This window comes from Leuciscus leuciscus (assembly GCF_965113295.1).
Source record: "Leuciscus leuciscus genome assembly, chromosome: 18".
Classification (NCBI taxonomy): Eukaryota; Metazoa; Chordata; class Actinopteri; order Cypriniformes; family Leuciscidae; genus Leuciscus; species Leuciscus leuciscus.
The window spans coordinates 28,001,679-28,019,961 of record NC_138742.1 but is presented as its reverse complement, the minus strand read 5'-3'; positions in this window follow the sequence as shown (position 1 = coordinate 28,019,961).

Below are 18,283 nucleotides of genomic sequence, written 5' to 3'. Positions count from 1 at the left end.
ATCCCGTGTCTCTTGCTATTCTGTATTAAAAGAAAATACAGGACACCTAGAAATGTCCTCATCATCTTTTATCCTCATGCCATTCGAGATACGACTTTCTTTCTTCAGATGAAATAAAAGGTTTTTATAGAAATAAATAATCTCTGGGAATACATATAAGTTAGTGCAAGCTCATGTGTTCCTAAAAGTTGAAGCATCAAACATCACATAGAGCAATAACTAGTAATCCATACGACCCCAATGGATGAACCAATTTCTTCTGAAGTGAAACGATAAGTGTTTGTAACTGTTTGTAATGCTCACAACAAAATACAAAAAATAACAGATAATAATAATATAACGAGAAACGAACAATACAGAAGAACAGAGACGCCAGATCTTGGCTTGAAGCTTCACGTTGTTCATTACAATGTGTTTTGTGAAACGTGAGGTTGACTCTCATGCACGCGCTGGTGACAGTTGGTCTGAAGTGAAAAGATGAGTAAATTATGAGAACATTTCTGGGTGTCCTGTATTTTCTTTTAATACATAATAGCAAAAGACAAGGGATTCCTTCTTAAGATTCATCAGTGGGAAGAAAGAAAGAAAAAGAAGACAGTAAAGACAAAGAAGAACCGCATGCATGCACAAAATGGCGGCTAGTACAGCACAACATTCTGAAAACCTTTGTTTTAAAAATGGGTTATCTGAAAATAATGATAGAAAAAAACAAAGGCAGCGTGTGTGGAGCACCTGGCTCTCTCCGACATGTTCCCTGTGTTGGTCTGTTGTTGTCATCGTTACTGTAATTGTGTTATCAAGTTCTGTGCTCCTATTGGTTCTTGATGTGACGGTCATCTTGAAAGTCGTCACACTGCCGGACAGTGGCTCAAAATTTCTGACACTGCCAGAATTTTATCGAAGTACACAATTTATCAAGTGGATGCTGCACACTGGTGGTGGTGAGGAGAGATCCCCTGATATGATTGTAAAGCGCTTTGGGTGTACAGTAGTACATATGAAAGCGCTATATAAATGCCCGATTCCGATTCTATTCTATCATAATGATCATTAATTGGCTGTTGGTGAACCTGTCAAACTAGCGCTTAAAGGAATAGTTAACTTCAGAATTAAAATGTCCTGATAATTTACCCACCCCCATGTCATTCAAGATGCTCATGTCTTTCTTTCTTTCTTCAATCGAAAAGAAATCACGTTTTTTGAGGAAAACATTCCAGGATTTTTCTCCATATAATGGACCTCAATTGCAACTAACGGGTTGAAGGTCCAAATCAATGCAGTTTCAAAGGCTCTGCACGATCCCAGCCGAGGAATAATGGTCAAACCATCTGTCATTTTCAATAACAAAACAAAACAAAAACATTTATATACTTTTTAACCACAAATGCTCGACTTTGGTGTTCTGCTTCTGCACGACATGTTACGTTATCACATTGGAAAGGTCATCGACCCAGTGTTAAAACGAACATTCAAAGACTAAATCAAACGTCTTTTACAAAAATAAATGTAAAACATCGATGTCGGACAAATTTTGAAGTTGGAGGAGAAAATGAGATCGGTACTTCCACCTACGTCACAAGCGACGTGATGACGTAATATGTCGTGCAGAAGCAGAACACCGAAGTCGAGTATTTGTGTTTAAAAATTATATACATTTAAAAAATTTTTTATAAAATGGCAGAGGGTTTGGCTAGATAAGACCCTTATTCCTCGGCTGGGATCATGTAGAGCCTTTGAAACTGCTGATTTGGACCTTCAAACTGTTGGTTACCAATCTAAAGGGTAGTTTAAACGAGAATGCATGCTTTGACGATGATGCATAAACTGGTTGTAACGACAATGACTATGACATGCGGTCACATGCTGTTCAAATTAGTAAATCCTGATCTCCAAGTCTGCTTGAACGGTCAAAATTGCATCTTTGTGGCTCCCCCGAGGGACATTTGAGTCACATAAGGAAACCCTGTTTTCTTAGAATCCCCTCTAAAACCCCCATTTCAGCTCTGGACTCCCTGTGACTTTTACAACCTCACAGACTCGTGACATTCCAGAACACACACACACGTACACACACACACACACACACACACACACACACACACACCAACATCCTTTTGTGTCTAACTTAAAATGTGTGTAACTCAGACTGGTATCTGAATTTCCTGTAGGTATGCGTGATTAATGTTGTTGTGATCATACAGTTATGATCTTCGAGTGTTTGGATCTGAAATGTATTTTTGAAGAATGTTCTCCCAGTAGAATCGCATCCCGTAACCCGAGCTCATTGGCAGGTCATAAAATTTGACCACAGAGCTATCCAGCCCTATGCATGAGATAACAGGGTCGCAACATTCCAACACACACACACATACAAACACACTCTGGACTGTGAAACAGAAACCCCCTACAGAAAAGGACTTTTACCCATAAAGTCACTCCTAAAGGTACTAAATATATAAATTTGTGTGTTAAGAGGTGTGTGTAACCCATAGGAAAGCATATGTCCTATTTGTGACCTTAATAGAACTGCTATTGCCTATACAAATGCATAATAATGTATCGTTGCATGGCTACAACGCCTAGATTCTATTTTTGATATCTTTGTAATCCTCTCCAGCTAACGGAGTTGAATTCCTATAACAGAATTCAGTGATGCGCATTGTTTTATAAGTTCATATGTCTGGAGAAAATCCTCTCCAGTTAAAGTCAATCATGACTCATTCGAGTGGGCGTGTCTAACCGGACAAAGGAATCTTCCCGCTCGAAAAATCTCGACAGCTGATTCGTCCTTCACGAAGGAGGGGACGGCACCTGGGACACTGATAAAAGTCCAAAATCTCTTCTCTTCGCTCTCTCATCCTTCCGCTTCCAACTCAACTTCTTCTCCCCGGCGCAGCGTTTCTCCAAGGAACATCTGAAGGAGGCCCTGGCCTTCTCCTCGGACCAACACATGTTCGAGTCGTAGCTGCCGTTCGTTGCAACTAAGATTTCCAGCCTCTCCCATCCCGGGAGACGAATCTGAACTTTCTCGGTAACATCACATTCAGTGAGCCTTTCAAGCCTTTCAAGCCTCCCGCGACACCGGAAGACGCAGCAGAAACAGGACACCATCCTCGCTTCTTGCATCAGCTTCAGCCTGACCAAAAAGAGCACTCGCAAGTATATTGATTCCTATAAAAGCTGTTCCAGGTGTCTAGGTCTTAGGTCTGTGATTTAAGTTACCCTTTATCTTCCCTCTATATCTTTCTTTCTTTCATTCCATTTTCATTCCGATCACGTCATGTTTGTTTAAATGTTTATGTGTTTGTTTGCATTTTTACGTACGTTTATATTTGTAGTTTATAATCTCTAGCGTGTGCCATTTTATTAATAAACCCATCTATACTTTTAATTGTCTCTGTGTTTGAAAACCCACCTTATAAAAGTCAATGAAACTTCAAGATCTAAGCTACAAGCTCGATATTGACTACCTTGAGTAGTTTTAATTCATAAACTCAGAAAGTTTGATATTCGCGGCCAGAAGATAAAACTTTCGTGGAGTTTAAAAGGGATACCCCTTCTTAACTGTAATGATCAGACAGTACAGAACAAGGTAATCTCGAAAATTGATAAAATAAATGTACATGCGACTTATGAATTATGACCATGCGTTATAAATATTAATATTCCCTATATTCTTGAGCTAATTCACATTAACCCAGAGGCATTTACGTTACATGGTGTTGCATGAAAATGTGGAGAATGTGAAAACAAAGATGCCTCTTAAATTTATAAATGTATCGATTTGTTGCACGTTGCATCGATGCATCGTTACACCACTAATAGAAAGTATGTGATGAAAAACTAAATTGTATCATGGCCCCCTAAAAACTTTTTGTTAAAGCAATGTTTTATTTAATATAACTCTAATATGAATGCATGTTTGTCCTCTCCCCACAGCTTGAAATTCACCTGGGCTCAGGAGTCTATGTACCAAAAAATGTGTTGTGGTCAGCTAGCCATGCAAACAGCCCCACTACCATGGCACGGATGCTTCTCCTTGGAGTATTTGATATTGAGACACTTCTAAAGAGCAATCTCAGAGGTATCACTTACGGAAATGAACTATGGTTTTACTATAGTAAAACTGTAGTTAACTATGACTGTAGTAACCGTGGTATTTTGGTCAAACCATGGTTTTTAAAAACCATGGTTTTGATACCATGGTTTTACTACAGTTATATTGTAGCAATACTACAGTAAAACCATAGTAACCGTAGTTCAAGATGTTTTTTTTTGTTTTTTTAATGTGTATGAATTGGTCTTTTGGGCTTGATTGTACTTGTTTTAACTTTTATTGTCAAATAAATCAAATATTTTTTTTATTTTTTTTTAAATGACTGTAGTAACCGTGGTTACTACAAAAACCACGGTTACTACAGTCATGGTTACTATGGTTTCACTGTAGTATTACCACAGTGTAGCCATGGTTTTACAAAATTATCTTGAATTACATTTAAGCCATTTACTTACAACAAACATCTACAAAATAACAACAGAAAGAAGTTACCATTCTATGATACAGACTTTATTACAGAAATTACATAATCTGAAAAAATATATAAACTCGCATTTGTTCTCACACATGTGACATAAAACAATAAACTATAAAGTTATACAAAATTATTGGTGATAAAGTGGTGCTGTGCAATGGTTAAAAAATTCAGTTGCTAATTTACAAAAAAAAAAAAAGCAATTTGTTCCACTGTAATAATGATCTATATACAGAAATAACATTGCACAAATAAACATGACTTAGAGCACCTTTAAATACACAGCATCTACCTCCTCTAAAATGTCTATAACCTGTAAACACGTAACCAATTTATACTGTACATACATTAACAAGATGACAACAACTACTTCATTACTTAAAAACATTACTAAAAGTTTAATGGAAAATTCTTACATATACTACTAAACAAATTCAGAAGAAATGAGCAGTTCTTTGAAGAATGTTTAAAATGATATCCTGATATATGAAAACATGTGATGCAGCATCCATGCCAGTAGCTGTCAGTATGAAGTCAGTCAGGCCAGTTGGTTACAGTCCAGCTTTGGTTCGGTTCTGTCTCGACATTCAGCCCAAATGGGGGTTATCTGAAAATAATGATAGAAGCTAAAATGATAGGAGCTAAAATGAGAAGAATACACACCACATTAATACAAGACTTGCTGGATTACTCAACTGTACTATCGGGTAGCCGAGTTATATTGTCCAAGTGCAATAATGTCCATTCAGCCAGTGTTTTCATAAATAACCCATAAAATAAATTAAAATAAAACCCTTTTACTTATACTCTTGAAAGGTTAAACAGAACAAAAAGTACAAGTCTCATACATAATTTCAAGAAAGAAAGAAAAATGAGTTGGAATAAAGGACAAAAGAGATGGTGAAAGTATTGGTTTGAGTAGAGACATCTGTAACCAACAAAGGGATAGAGCTCTAGACACTCAATTCAATCGTAAATGCATAATAACAGAGAATTGAGAAATACCCAGACAGATAATCAAGAAAGGGTTTTTCTCACCCAAAGCTATTGTATTGTTTCAACCTGGAAAACAGTGCATGAGTCATGTGGACCTATTTTATGGTGATTTTTCATTCAAAATATATTAACAATAAGGAACAAGTTCAATTTGTGTTGGTTATAGATCTGCCAGGTTCTCACACCAGCCAATCACAGCGCACTCCCACTTCGTTTCACCTTCGTTCATCTTAGGAACACAAATGAAGATATTTTTAATGAAATTCTGAGGGCTTTCTGTCTCTCCATTGGGAGCAATGCAACTAACACATTCAAGGCCCAGAACGATAGGAAAGACATCATTGAAGTAATCCATGTGACTCCAGTGGTTTAACCGATTTTATGAATCGATGCCGGTGCTTTGCTTGTTTTTGCAAAAAAATACTGACCTGCAATCCAGTAGGGGGAGCACTGCGACGCATGCGAATTGTTTTGACTCAAGACCGGAAGTTGTTCTGTGAATATGCTTTAGATAATATTATTTTGTAAATATAGAGGTAAATTATGCTGTTGTTTTTTGCGCAAAACAAAGCACTTGCATCGCTTCATTAAATTGAGGTTAAACCACTGGAGTCACATGGATTACCTCAATGGTGTCTTTACTATGTTCACTAAAAAATAAGATGAAGAAGTCACATGGACAATATTTTTGATACTTTCAGAATTTAAATGAAGTAAATAAAGGGATAGTTCACCCAAAAAATGGAAATTCTGTCATTAATTACTCACCCTCATGTAGTTTCAAACCTGCAAGACTTTAGTTCCTCTTTGGAACACAAATGAAGATCTTAATAATGAAATCTGAGAGCTTTCTGACCAACCATAGACAGCTACGTAACTACCACTTTAACGCTTTAAAAAGTTCATAGAGATTGTAAAACTAATCTATTTGAATTGAGCAGTTTAGTCCAAATTTTCTGAAGAGACAAGATCGCTTTACATGTAGGGCTGTTGCGGTGAAGGATTTTCCCTTGCGGAAATTTTGAGTGGCTCAATAGTGCTGTATGCGGTATTAACGCTATTTATTTATTGATTTATTTTGATTTATTTGTTGCTATATAAATAAGTGTTACGATGTGGTCAGCAGGCACAAAAACAAGTACATCTTCAGTAACCAATGTAGCCGAAACTAAATAGCGTCTCTGCGCATTGAAAGGCTGTCACTCAGCGGCTGTCACATTGTCACGGCAACAGACTGTCTTTGAGTGAGTCATTAAACATCATTCAACGAACACGTTCAAAAACGCTGATTCATTAAAAGATAGATGTAATGAAACAAGGTGTTAATTATTTTTAACTTTGAGCTCCACTTTTCAAGGCTCAGCTGACCAGCAATGCGTCGCATGGGTAACGCTGAAGCTTCACTTAATAGAGACCAATGGCATTGATTCAATGCATGACTCGCTGATTTTTGTTTTGTCGCGGCTTCCTCGCGCTGTGGATGCTGACCAGCGCTGACACTGGTAAACACTGGTCACAGCGCTGACACCAGCGCTGACATTCATGGTAAATACCATTAAACGTTAAAAGGATGACAAGACATATATTTTCGTTTTCCTTGGACACGGCAACCTTTTCACCAATATATATGACTTGACCTCAAAAAGAGACGCAGGTCATCGCACGCGCTCAGTCGATCTCTCTCATTCACTGTCTGTTTAGGCTTAAGTGCAAATCAGCGAAGCCTCTATACAAATCACCATGATAAAAACAGTCTTGTTATCATTATTAACTTATTTAACGTTCAATGTACATGCACGAAGTTTCAAAACAAGAAGGGTATAGCCTTTTGAAAAAAGAAAACACGCGAATATCGCAGTTGCTGCGATTACTTGCATTCCTCTGCGCTACTGCGCTACTGACAAGTTGGCTTGTCAGTAGCGCAGTACTGCAATATTGCGGTTATCGCGACAGCCCTATTTATATGATGAACAGATTTAATTTAGTCTTTTCTTCACACTTAAACAATGATTAGCGAACATAAACAGAAGCTCAACCGAACATGCTTGACACGTGAGGGCAAACCTCTCTCAAACGTGCTGCGCAACACACGAGAATGAGCCTCTTTTGTTCTCGCATGTCAAGCGAACATGCTTGAGCTTCTGTTTACTGTAACTGATGTGTGAATTTATGAATGTTTATATGTGAATAAAAGCCTAAATTCAACCTGTTCATCATAAAGGAAGCGATCATGTCTTCACAAAATTTAGACTAAACCATTAAATTCATTTGGATTAGTTTTACAATCACTTTAACTTTTTAAAGCGTTAAAGTGGTAGTTGCTTAGCTGTGTATGGGGGGTCAGAAAGCTCTCAGATTTCATTATTAAGATCTTCATTTGTGTTCCTAAGATGAACGAAAGTCTTACTGTTTTGGAACGACATGAGGGTGAATAATTAATACCAGAATTTAAATTTTTGGGTGAAACCCTTTAACATGTTCAAGCTAAAATTGTAGCAAAATGATCATTTAAATGCAATTGTTTCTTAATTGCATTTACACTCACAGTTAGGACACTTACGATTGCATTTTTATAAATACCCGCAATGAACGTAGCAAAATTCAATGTGGATTTAAAAAAAGGATTCCGAGCCGATCACATCCCCGCCTCACCCTGTCAATCACTGCATCAAGTGCCTTAACTTTGAGTGTAAATGCTAGGAAAAATAACTTAAATGATCATTTTGCTACAATATTTGCTTGAACATGTTAAACATCTAATTTCTGTAATAAATTTTAATTGTAATTTTAAAAAAAGGGTATAAACGTTCAAATGTATGTTAAAATTATATGTTAAAGCTAGTGTAGTAATGTAAATTATTATATTTTTGATTGAATTTTTTTTTTTTTTTTTTTTTTTTGATGTAGCACATATCGTATGGAAAATGTAAATTCAAATACAGAAAAACATTGCCATTTTACACCTTGCATTGCCATTTTGCATGCTACATTTCAAATTGACATTTGGTAGCTGTATGCTACCATACATCATGAATGTCAGAGTTTTATGTGAATTAACTTTCAATTAAGTGACAGAAATCTTTCAGATTTCATTTGAAGAGCAGTTACTGTGCTTTATCAAGATTGGCATCATTCTGTCATTATGGCAAACAAACTCTTAGGACTAAAATTCAACCTCACCAGAAAAAAATATCATAAGATGCCTCACAGCTGAGGATGCAGGAAGACTTTCAGATGTGTGATAAGTGAGACCAGCACTGGTAGTTTACCCCATCATCTTCATGATCTAAAAATTAAAGACACATTTGCTGAGTTTCAACGAAGTTCTCTGTTAAAATGAATGACCTGTATATGACTTAGGGCAGAATCAGTTAATTACAATCATTTAAACATAGAGAACGAGTGATCAACTATTTTATCTGTGCACTGTTCGGTGGTGTTCAGTCACGTTGTTCAAGTGCATACAGTATTGTGGACTAATGTAAAGTACACCAGCATGGCACCTCTGGTTAAGCACTCATTTACAATAATTACCTAAATGTGTACTCACGACACAGAAACTCAATTGCTTTAAAATATATTTGCCGACAGTTAATATCACCGACTCGATTCGTACCTAATTACACAATTTACACTCGTTATTGTCATGTTGAGTAGCTGTAATGCTTTATACATTTGTTATTTGGTTAAACATAAACATAAACATAAAACCCACCTTTGAATTTCCTCTTCTCTTCATCTTATATTCTTCTGTTTAAAATATGGCTTACTACAATCGTACAAAACATTTACTATATTATTATACATAGAGCAGATATCCCTCCCATGGTTTACGTCTTTACAGTTAACATCGCTACACATTATTGCATCCTTAGGTAAATAAATATTATTCAAGGATCTATCTGCCAATATAAAAAGCTAAAAGATCCTCCTTAGTAAGTTCTGACCAATCCATTTTTACGGTATTGACATTCTTTTCATTGTCCAAAATCGCTATAAGATACTCCACATTTATCAACATAAAAACAGGTATATGATCAGTTGTTACTGTGTCATAAATACTCATACCCTTCAAAGAGGCATGTGCATCAGCTGTACTGATACAATGATCAAACCAAGATGTAGTATTCCAAGCCTCGCTAACATAAGTATAGCTATCTACAGGCAAAATTACTTCACTTGACAATATGAGATTAGTATCCTGACAGAATTGAACAATATGTTTAGAAAACAAAAATGTATGCATTCATATCCCAAATAACATATACATTAGAAGTAGAATTACTTTCAATAAAAGAATAAAGGCTAACCTATTTAAATACTCATCTTCATTATGGTGACATTCATAAGGTTATACATTTAGGTTAATGAATTCCTTGTCCTGATAGGAAATCTGTATTGCTATACCCCAGCTGACACCAAGTCTAACCAGCCACATTTTTATTCCACAGTATAGCCACAACCCCGGGTATCCTACCTCTAATTATACCAGTACCACTATCTGTTGTGGATTCACCAACACCATGAAAATTGACATTAAAAGAGTTCAGTTTTTCCAACTCTTGCACAGCTAAAAATGTCTCTTGCAAACATAGAATATCACAGTTCTCCAACAGCCTGGCTTTATCCCCATCACTCTGGCCCACGCGCAAACCACGACAGTTGTATGACACGACCCGAATGTCCATGGGGGCCACTAATGGATGATCCATTAGTGATCCATTCACTAATTAATGATCATACTAGCCGAAGGCACACGCATATCCCCGGACCCCGGTACAGTGTGAGACCTGATAACTCCCGCCCTGCGCGGCTCACAATAGCGTTTAACAAATGCCACTTCAGGCCAGAGCTCCGGGTCATACATTTCACTGACCTTATTACATTTAGCAGAAACTGTAAATTAACTATATCTGCTATATACAGAATCAATCCTCTGACAAGCAACTTTGCGCCCAAGTTTTTCTTTCAGATACCCAGACAAAGTCAAAGCATCTAAATCAGGTGTGAACTTGGAGGCAAAAACACTCACCAGTTTAGTCTTGATCATTTTGATGTTGCCCATAGCTCCAGTGCCAACAACAGACATAGCATTACCAATCTTATTTTTCTGTCTGAAAATGACAGCAAGTGATCTTGATTTGGTAGTATCATTCTCAAAACCTTGACGGCGAGCCTTTTTCACCACACGACTCCACTTTGGAGAGTTTGAGAACGTCTCAGGTTACGACTGTAACCCTAGTTCCCTGGGTAGGGAACGAGACGATGCGTCAATGACACTTTGGGAAGGCCCCTGCGTGATTGCGTCTGAAGCACATGTGTCAACTAGTCCTATGGCGAGAATGAACATCACGGGCGGGTGACGTCATGACCTGGAAAGGATAAAAGCACATCCGGATTACGACCGCGCCAGCTTCAAAAAAGGCCGAAGCAAGTCGATCACAGGGATGTAGTGACGAGAATGGCAAAGTGACGCATCATCTCGTTCCCTACTTGGGGAACTAGGGTTACAGTCGTAACCTGAGACGTTCCCTTCCGAGGGAACTCGCGATGCGTCAATGACGCTTTGGGAACGAGAATGCCCGAACGCCATACAGCCAATAACCTGTCATGTAAAACTGTCACGACATGAGAACTCTAGACCCCGGGGCATCCAAGTCTAAGTCATAAAATCTGACAAACGTAAGTGGCGAAGATCAGCCAGCTGCATCACAAACTTCTTGGATGGACACCCCAGACATAAGGGCCTTGGAGGCTGCCATACTCCAAGTAGAATGGGCTCTAGTAGCCAAAGGTGAAGGCTGGCCCAGAATCTTGTATGCAAGAGAGATAGCCTCGACTATCCATTTGCTAACCGCCTGCTTGGATGCAGGAAGGCCTTTCTTAGGGGGCCCAAAGCATACCAATAACTGATCAGACTTTCTCCACTGGGCAGATCTGTGGACGTAAGTATCCAGTGCTCTGACTGGACAGATAAGGTTCAGTTTCTCCTGGTCTAAATCCTTAAAGGGAGGAGGACAGAATGCCTGCAGTACAATAGGCTGAGGTATGTTGGTTGGAACCTTAGGTACATAACCGGGTTTAGGATAGAGGAACGCCTTAACCATACCGGGTGCAAACTCAAGGCACGAAGGAGATGATGATTCCTCCACAGACCTTGAGCTGAGCGGCCTTCCATTACCGCTCCCCAGCCCGTGAGAGAAGCATCTGTCGAGAGCGAAACTCGATGGCAAAGAGCTCCTAACACTGAACCCTGGGATAGAAACCAAGGTTTCCTCCATATAACCAAGGCACGGAGACACCGCCGTGTTATCTTGATCATACGGAGTGGGTTCCCCCTCGGGGAAAACCCCTTGGTCTTGAGTCACCACTGCAGGGGTCTCATGTACAGCAGGCCGAACTGAATAATGTTGGACGCGGCTGCCATCAGACCCAACAGTCTTTGAAACTGCTTTACAGTGAGTGACTGGCCTAGCTTTATTTCTTATAAAAACGCGAGGATTGAAGCGACACGAGCAGGCGAGAGCACGGCCCTCATTGTCACTGAATCCCACATGACACCAAGAAAGGTGGTCCTCTGTGCTTGAGAGACTACACTTTTCTTGGTATTCAATCTTAACCCAAATTTCTTCATATGCGCGAGAACGACATCTTGATGCCAAACTGCCAGAAGTTCCGACTCTTCTAGGATAAGCCAGTCGTCTATGTATTTCAGAATACGTATGCCCTGCAGCCTGAGCGGGGCTATAGCTGCATCTACGCATTTCATGAACGGGCGGGTTGATAGAGCTAGACCAAACGGAAGAACTCGATACTGGTAGGCTTTGCCCCCAAAAGCGAACCTTAGGAACTTCCTGTGTTGTGGAAGGATGGAGACATGGAAGTATGCATCTTTCAGATCTATTGTGACAAACCAGTCCTCGGATCTGATTTGAGTCACGATATGCTTCAATGTCAGCATCCTGAACTTCAATTTCTTGACTGAACGATTCAGAAGACGAAGATCTAAAATGGGACGCAACCCCCCATCCTTTTTTGGAACAATAAAATACCGGCTGTAGAACCCTGAATCTCTGTTGGCCGGCGGAACCGGCTCTATAGCTTCCTTTGCTAAGAGTGCTTCCACTTCTTGTTCCATCACCAGAGCCTGCTCTGGATGTACTACTGTGAGTAACACCCCGTTGTAGCGTGGTGGACGAGAACCAAACTGGATTCTGTACCCCTTTTCTACTATGTGCAGGACCCATTGAAATATATTTGAGATATATAGTCTTCCACTCTGACAGATAATCTACTAAGGGAACCAGCCTCTCGAGGATGACCTCTGGTATAATAGGAGCCATCACTTCGGTGACCTGGAACATACTGGCAGGAAATAACCAAACTGACTGACTTTCGACCCTCCTCAGAGGGCGCGAATCCAACGCAGCGTCGAGGGGGTGCTGAGTCGTAAATTACAGTAACAGTTTGGCCATTCATTTACTGGACAGGGGCATTTTGGGGGCCTTTTTTGAAAACTATACGATTATTGTCTCCATGTAAATTACAAAAACATGAATTTGTGAAAACGGTGACATCATGCGCATGTGTATGACATGTTCAGTCTATAGGCACGTAGTGTTTCTTTACAAAGTGATATCGCCATCTACTGGCCTGGCATGAATAACACAGCATTTTTAATTGTTTTCGTGGATCCGTGTGAACGGGGATCATTTTGACAACATTATTGTCTGTACATGAAAAATGAAAAATGCTAAAGAAAAACTTTCCATTTTTAGTCCAATGGAGGTCTCCAATAATATGGGTGAAGGTTTTTGCATGTTACTTGTCTTTCCTTTTAGCAACACAACAAGATTAAATCTCTTGTCTTGTCTAAAAAACAAAGATTTATTTCTCATATGCATTTTCTCGTTATTTCATCTGACTCCATAAATGAAAATGTTTTAATGATATCTGTGCACCATTAAATTTGAGCGAATGTTTGACTATTCTTTTTAACTCTTTACTGAAAATAATGCCAGAGTCCATTAGAATAAAATCAAATGTTTACAATTTATTATGTCAGGTAAATGTAGCATGCCAATTTCATAATCAGTTCAAAGATAATCACTACAAAACATCAAATGCTTTGGAATAAAGAGAAGAGATGCGAAGTACATGACGCTGAGAGTCACGGCCGCTCTCAGCATTCACGGGCTGATCTGAGGTACAGAATTGTGCTGATCCTCTAGTTGCATTTCATTATATAGACAGAAACTTCTTTCACATGGAAACATCTGATAACAATTGGAATTTACATTCAGAATTTACACCTTTTGGGAGTAGTAGACCATTTGTCTAGAGACCCACCCTCCTCTGTGTGCCAGTTATCTATAAACTCTTAAAAACCTTATTACCTTTTGTTTTACTTCTTTGGAAATGAGACCTTTGTACCAGTCGCACTGAGACATTTCATACGATACCAAACATGTGTAGTACTGTATGATAATTATTCACATTATAGATTCTTGGGTGAATTTTGGTGATCTCAGCATGAGGGATGGAGGAAGAGGGGAAGAAATGTAGATTAGGATTGCTTAGGTGAGACTTGTGTCTCGAATGATAGTGCTAGTTTCACAAGAGAGAGTTCAAATGTTAATTCCAAAAAAGGTCCTTTGTCTTCTCAGGGAGTGGTTGTTCCTCAAGTAGACTGCCTGGCATTTATCTAATTTCTCAAGTCTTACAGGGTTGATGGAGGTCGGTATAAAAATAATACAAAATGTAACTTATCAATATCCATGTTTTTTTATTAATGTTACATCTCAACAACTGACATACTGTAACATCACACAGTTGACCAAATAAGGACTGCTAAGGTCAAATTTGTAAAATACAAATAATGGACTAGACTTGCCAAGCCTGTTCCATGTTCCAACCAATGAACCATGCCAATAACCAAAGTGCAGGCAAGTTCTCTGATTACACTCTCTGATAACATTGTTTGCTCATTGTTGGGAATTAGGTGTGCCTTGTGTCAGAACTTTTTATCATTTACTGTTCGACAATGTTTCTAAAGAATTTGAATTAAGCAGCTCCTCAAGGTAACAACGAGACGCATTGCTGCCACATACATATTCTTTTTCCACTCAATATAAACGACATATTTTCTCGTAATAACGAGATCTTATGTCGTTTTAACGACATCTTTTTCTCGTAATAACAAGATGTTATGTCATTAAAACGACAAATTTTCTAGGCCTTATAAGGACACGTGTAGTCATGTACAAAATATGCCTTTAGTTTATCCACATAAAATGTATAGCCTATCATTTCTTTATCATACGTTCAAAAAGCTGAAGCAGCAGCCCCCAATGGACATTCATGTTAAAAGATAAAATTCTGTACACACCTTATTAATAAAGCATGTGTAGCCTACAGATTAGCAGATGATTCCAGAATACGAACATTGCGTTTAATTGCACATTAGGCTAAGCGTTTTCTTCCCATAGAACACCCTTATTATAAAGAAAAAGCTCAATGTGGCTTAATAGGCTACTACAGTGATAAAGAACAAATGCTGTACACACCTTATTAATAAACCATACTATCCTACAGAAAAGCAGATGAGCCCAGAATATGAACACAATGCATTTAATTACACATTACGCATTTTCCTCCCATAGAAACCCTTTATTATAAAGAAAACTCTTAACGTGGCTTTCTATGGGAGGATGGCATTGCAGTGCACAACAAATCCTTTAAATGGTATTCAATGCAAAACAAAAATGAAAAATATATTGTGCCATTAATTAGCCCACAAATAATATTTATTTTAAAGTCTAAACAAATGTATTTAAAGAAAAACACTAGCATTGGGCGTTTATCTGCAGTGTTGGGCAAGCTACTTGGAAAATGTAGTGAGCTAAGCTAGCAGTTACTCTACATTAAATGAAGCTTCACTACACTGAAGCTACCACCCTGGAAAATGTAGCAAGCTAAGCTTCAGGAACATGGCAAAAGTAGTTCACTTCATCTAAGCTATTTTTTAAAATTGCATTTTTATATTGAACCAACTTCATTCCAAATCAATGCTATCTCAGTGATCAATAAAACTGTAAGTTCAACAGATAGGCAAGCATAATTGTTCTGTTCAATTGTTTATTCAACAACTGTTCCAAACCAATTTGGGAACAAAAACAAACAAACATAAAACGTGATCCACATAATAACAAAACCAGGTGTCGAGAGTGTGCGTGTATTCATCTGTATGTGTACGTATCCATATGCACAACATGTTTGCCTGGGTATGCACCAAGGTTATTTTCGTAAACGAAAACTGAAACTAAGACTAAAACTATTGGTCAAAAAACATTTTCGTAAACTGAAATAAAATAGAAATTTCAACATTAATGAAAAACTAAAACTAAACGAAACTAACAACAGTTACTGAAAAAATAACTGAAACAAAATAATAATTCGCAAAAATAAATAATCGTTTTCGTAATTAATAAGCTCTCCTAAATAAGCCTACCGGAAAATCACTTTTTTCCACTGTGCTACTTTATTTTTCAATGTATTTTTTAAAAACATTTAGTATTTTTGAGCAGGACTGAGGTTGATTAATAGATTTATGCAAAAAAAATTGAAAAAAATATTTATCTGATACATTTTTACAGCAGATTAAAGTAGTGGCTGTTTTCAGCCACAAACATAACGAAAGGTTGTAAATTGAAACAATGCACAAGGGTTAAAATGTTTTCCATTTTCAATGTTTAATATTCTTAAAAAATAAAAGTTTATAGATCTTTGAAAAGGTGTACCTGCATTATTATGCCATTATCATTATATTAGATGAATATGGTCTCAGAACGACAATATTATCGTTTATCGCAATAATTTCTTGGACAATTTATCGTCCAGCAAAATTTGTTATCGTGACAGGCCTAGATAAAAGCGTCTGCCAAATGCATAAATGTAAATGTAAACACTGATTTAAATGTATGGCGATGATGTTGTCAGGGATCGGCCAGGCTCCATCACCATTCAATCACAACGATCACTATCACCTAAGTATTAATCACCAGCACCTGCACGCCATCTGCTCATCACCACCTACACTTATAAGCACACACCTCACTCTGGCACTTTGTCCGGTCTCGTATATGAGTAAGGACTCATCTCATTGTCTTTTCCTATCTTTCATGCATCTTTGGCAAAGTCTCCTAGTCCTCGTCCTCTTCCCACACCGGTGTGTGCTTCCACCATCCTCCGCTCCATCATCCACGACCTCCTCAACCATCTCTAAACAGAAAAGACTGTCAGTATCTCCATTCATCATTACTCATAGACCTTTGCCTTTAAAGTTTCCCGCTACTGCTATATTTGCTTCATATTGTCAATAAACCTGTTTCTCACCTCTACCATTATTGTTTGGAGTCTCTGTTCCGTAACAGGTCACGTGTGTGTGTGTGTGTGTGTGTGTGTGTGTGTGTGTGTGTGTGTGTGTGTGTGTGTGTGTGTGTGTGTGTGTGTGTGTGTGTGTGTGTGTGTGTGTGTGTGTGTGTGTGTGTGTGTGTGTGTGTGTGTGTGTGTGTGTGTGTGTGTGTGTGTGTGTGTGTGTGTGTGTGTGTGTGTGTGTGTGTGTGTGTGTGTGTGTGTGTGTGTGTGTGTGTGTGTGTGTGTGTGTGTGTGTGTGTGTGTGTGTGTGTGTGTGTGTGTGTGTGTGTGTGTGTGTGTGTGTGTGTGTGTGTGTGTGTGTGTGTGTGTGTGTGTGTGTGTGTGTGTGTGTGTGTGTGTGTGTGTGTGTGTGTGTGTGTGTGTGTGTGTGTGTGTGTGTGTGTGTGTGTGTGTGTGTGTGTGTGTGTGTGTGTGTGTGTGTGTGTGTGTGTGTGTGTGTGTGTGTGTGTGTGTGTGTGTGTGTGTGTGTGTGTGTGTGTGTGTGTGTGTGTGTGTGTGTGTGTGTGTGTGTGTGTGTGTGTGTTTCTCTTCCACATGTCAAGTGCGGGGCTCCGTATTGGGTAATCAGTATGACAAATATTTTTTTCTTTTTCTTTTGTCGAATTTGCTTTTAAGTCATTATTCATACTTTTCTGACTAAGATACAGTAGTCAGGGTCTTCTCAGACTCTTCTCTTCTCAGTCTTTTCTGTTTAGATGGTGTGTGTGTGTGCTTCAGGGGGCAGTCATGGTCTAATGGTTATAGAGTTACTGGTGATTCAAAGGTTGCTGGTTCGATTTCAGTACCGGCAGGAAATGACTGGTGCCCTTGCGCAAGGCACCTAACCCCCAATCACGCACCTAACCCCCAATCACTCCCCGGGTGCCACACAGGCTGCTCGCTGCACCGGGTGTGTGTATCCACGTTTGCAGTGTGTGTGTTCACAACTCACTGCTCTGCTCCTAATGTGTGGGCACTAACTTGGATGGGTTAAATGCAGAGGTCAAATTCCAAATATGGGTTACCATACTTGGCCATCACGTGTCGCTTTCACTTTCACTTGTCAACATTTGAAGTGGATGAAAAAAGTTGTCATCAAAGTTGTCCTAAGACAAGAACGGGTATTTTTCAAAATTCATGTATAACTTTAATGAAAGGTTTTGATCCACTTCAGATGTTGACTACTGTATAAAGTACAAAACATTTGCTGAATTTCAGCTATAGTTGCCAAAGCAATATTTCTCATTTTGGTTTACTTAAAGTAGCCTACAAAAATAACTAAAACTAAATAAACAAACTATAAACATATAAACACACACAAAAAGAATTCAAATTATGAA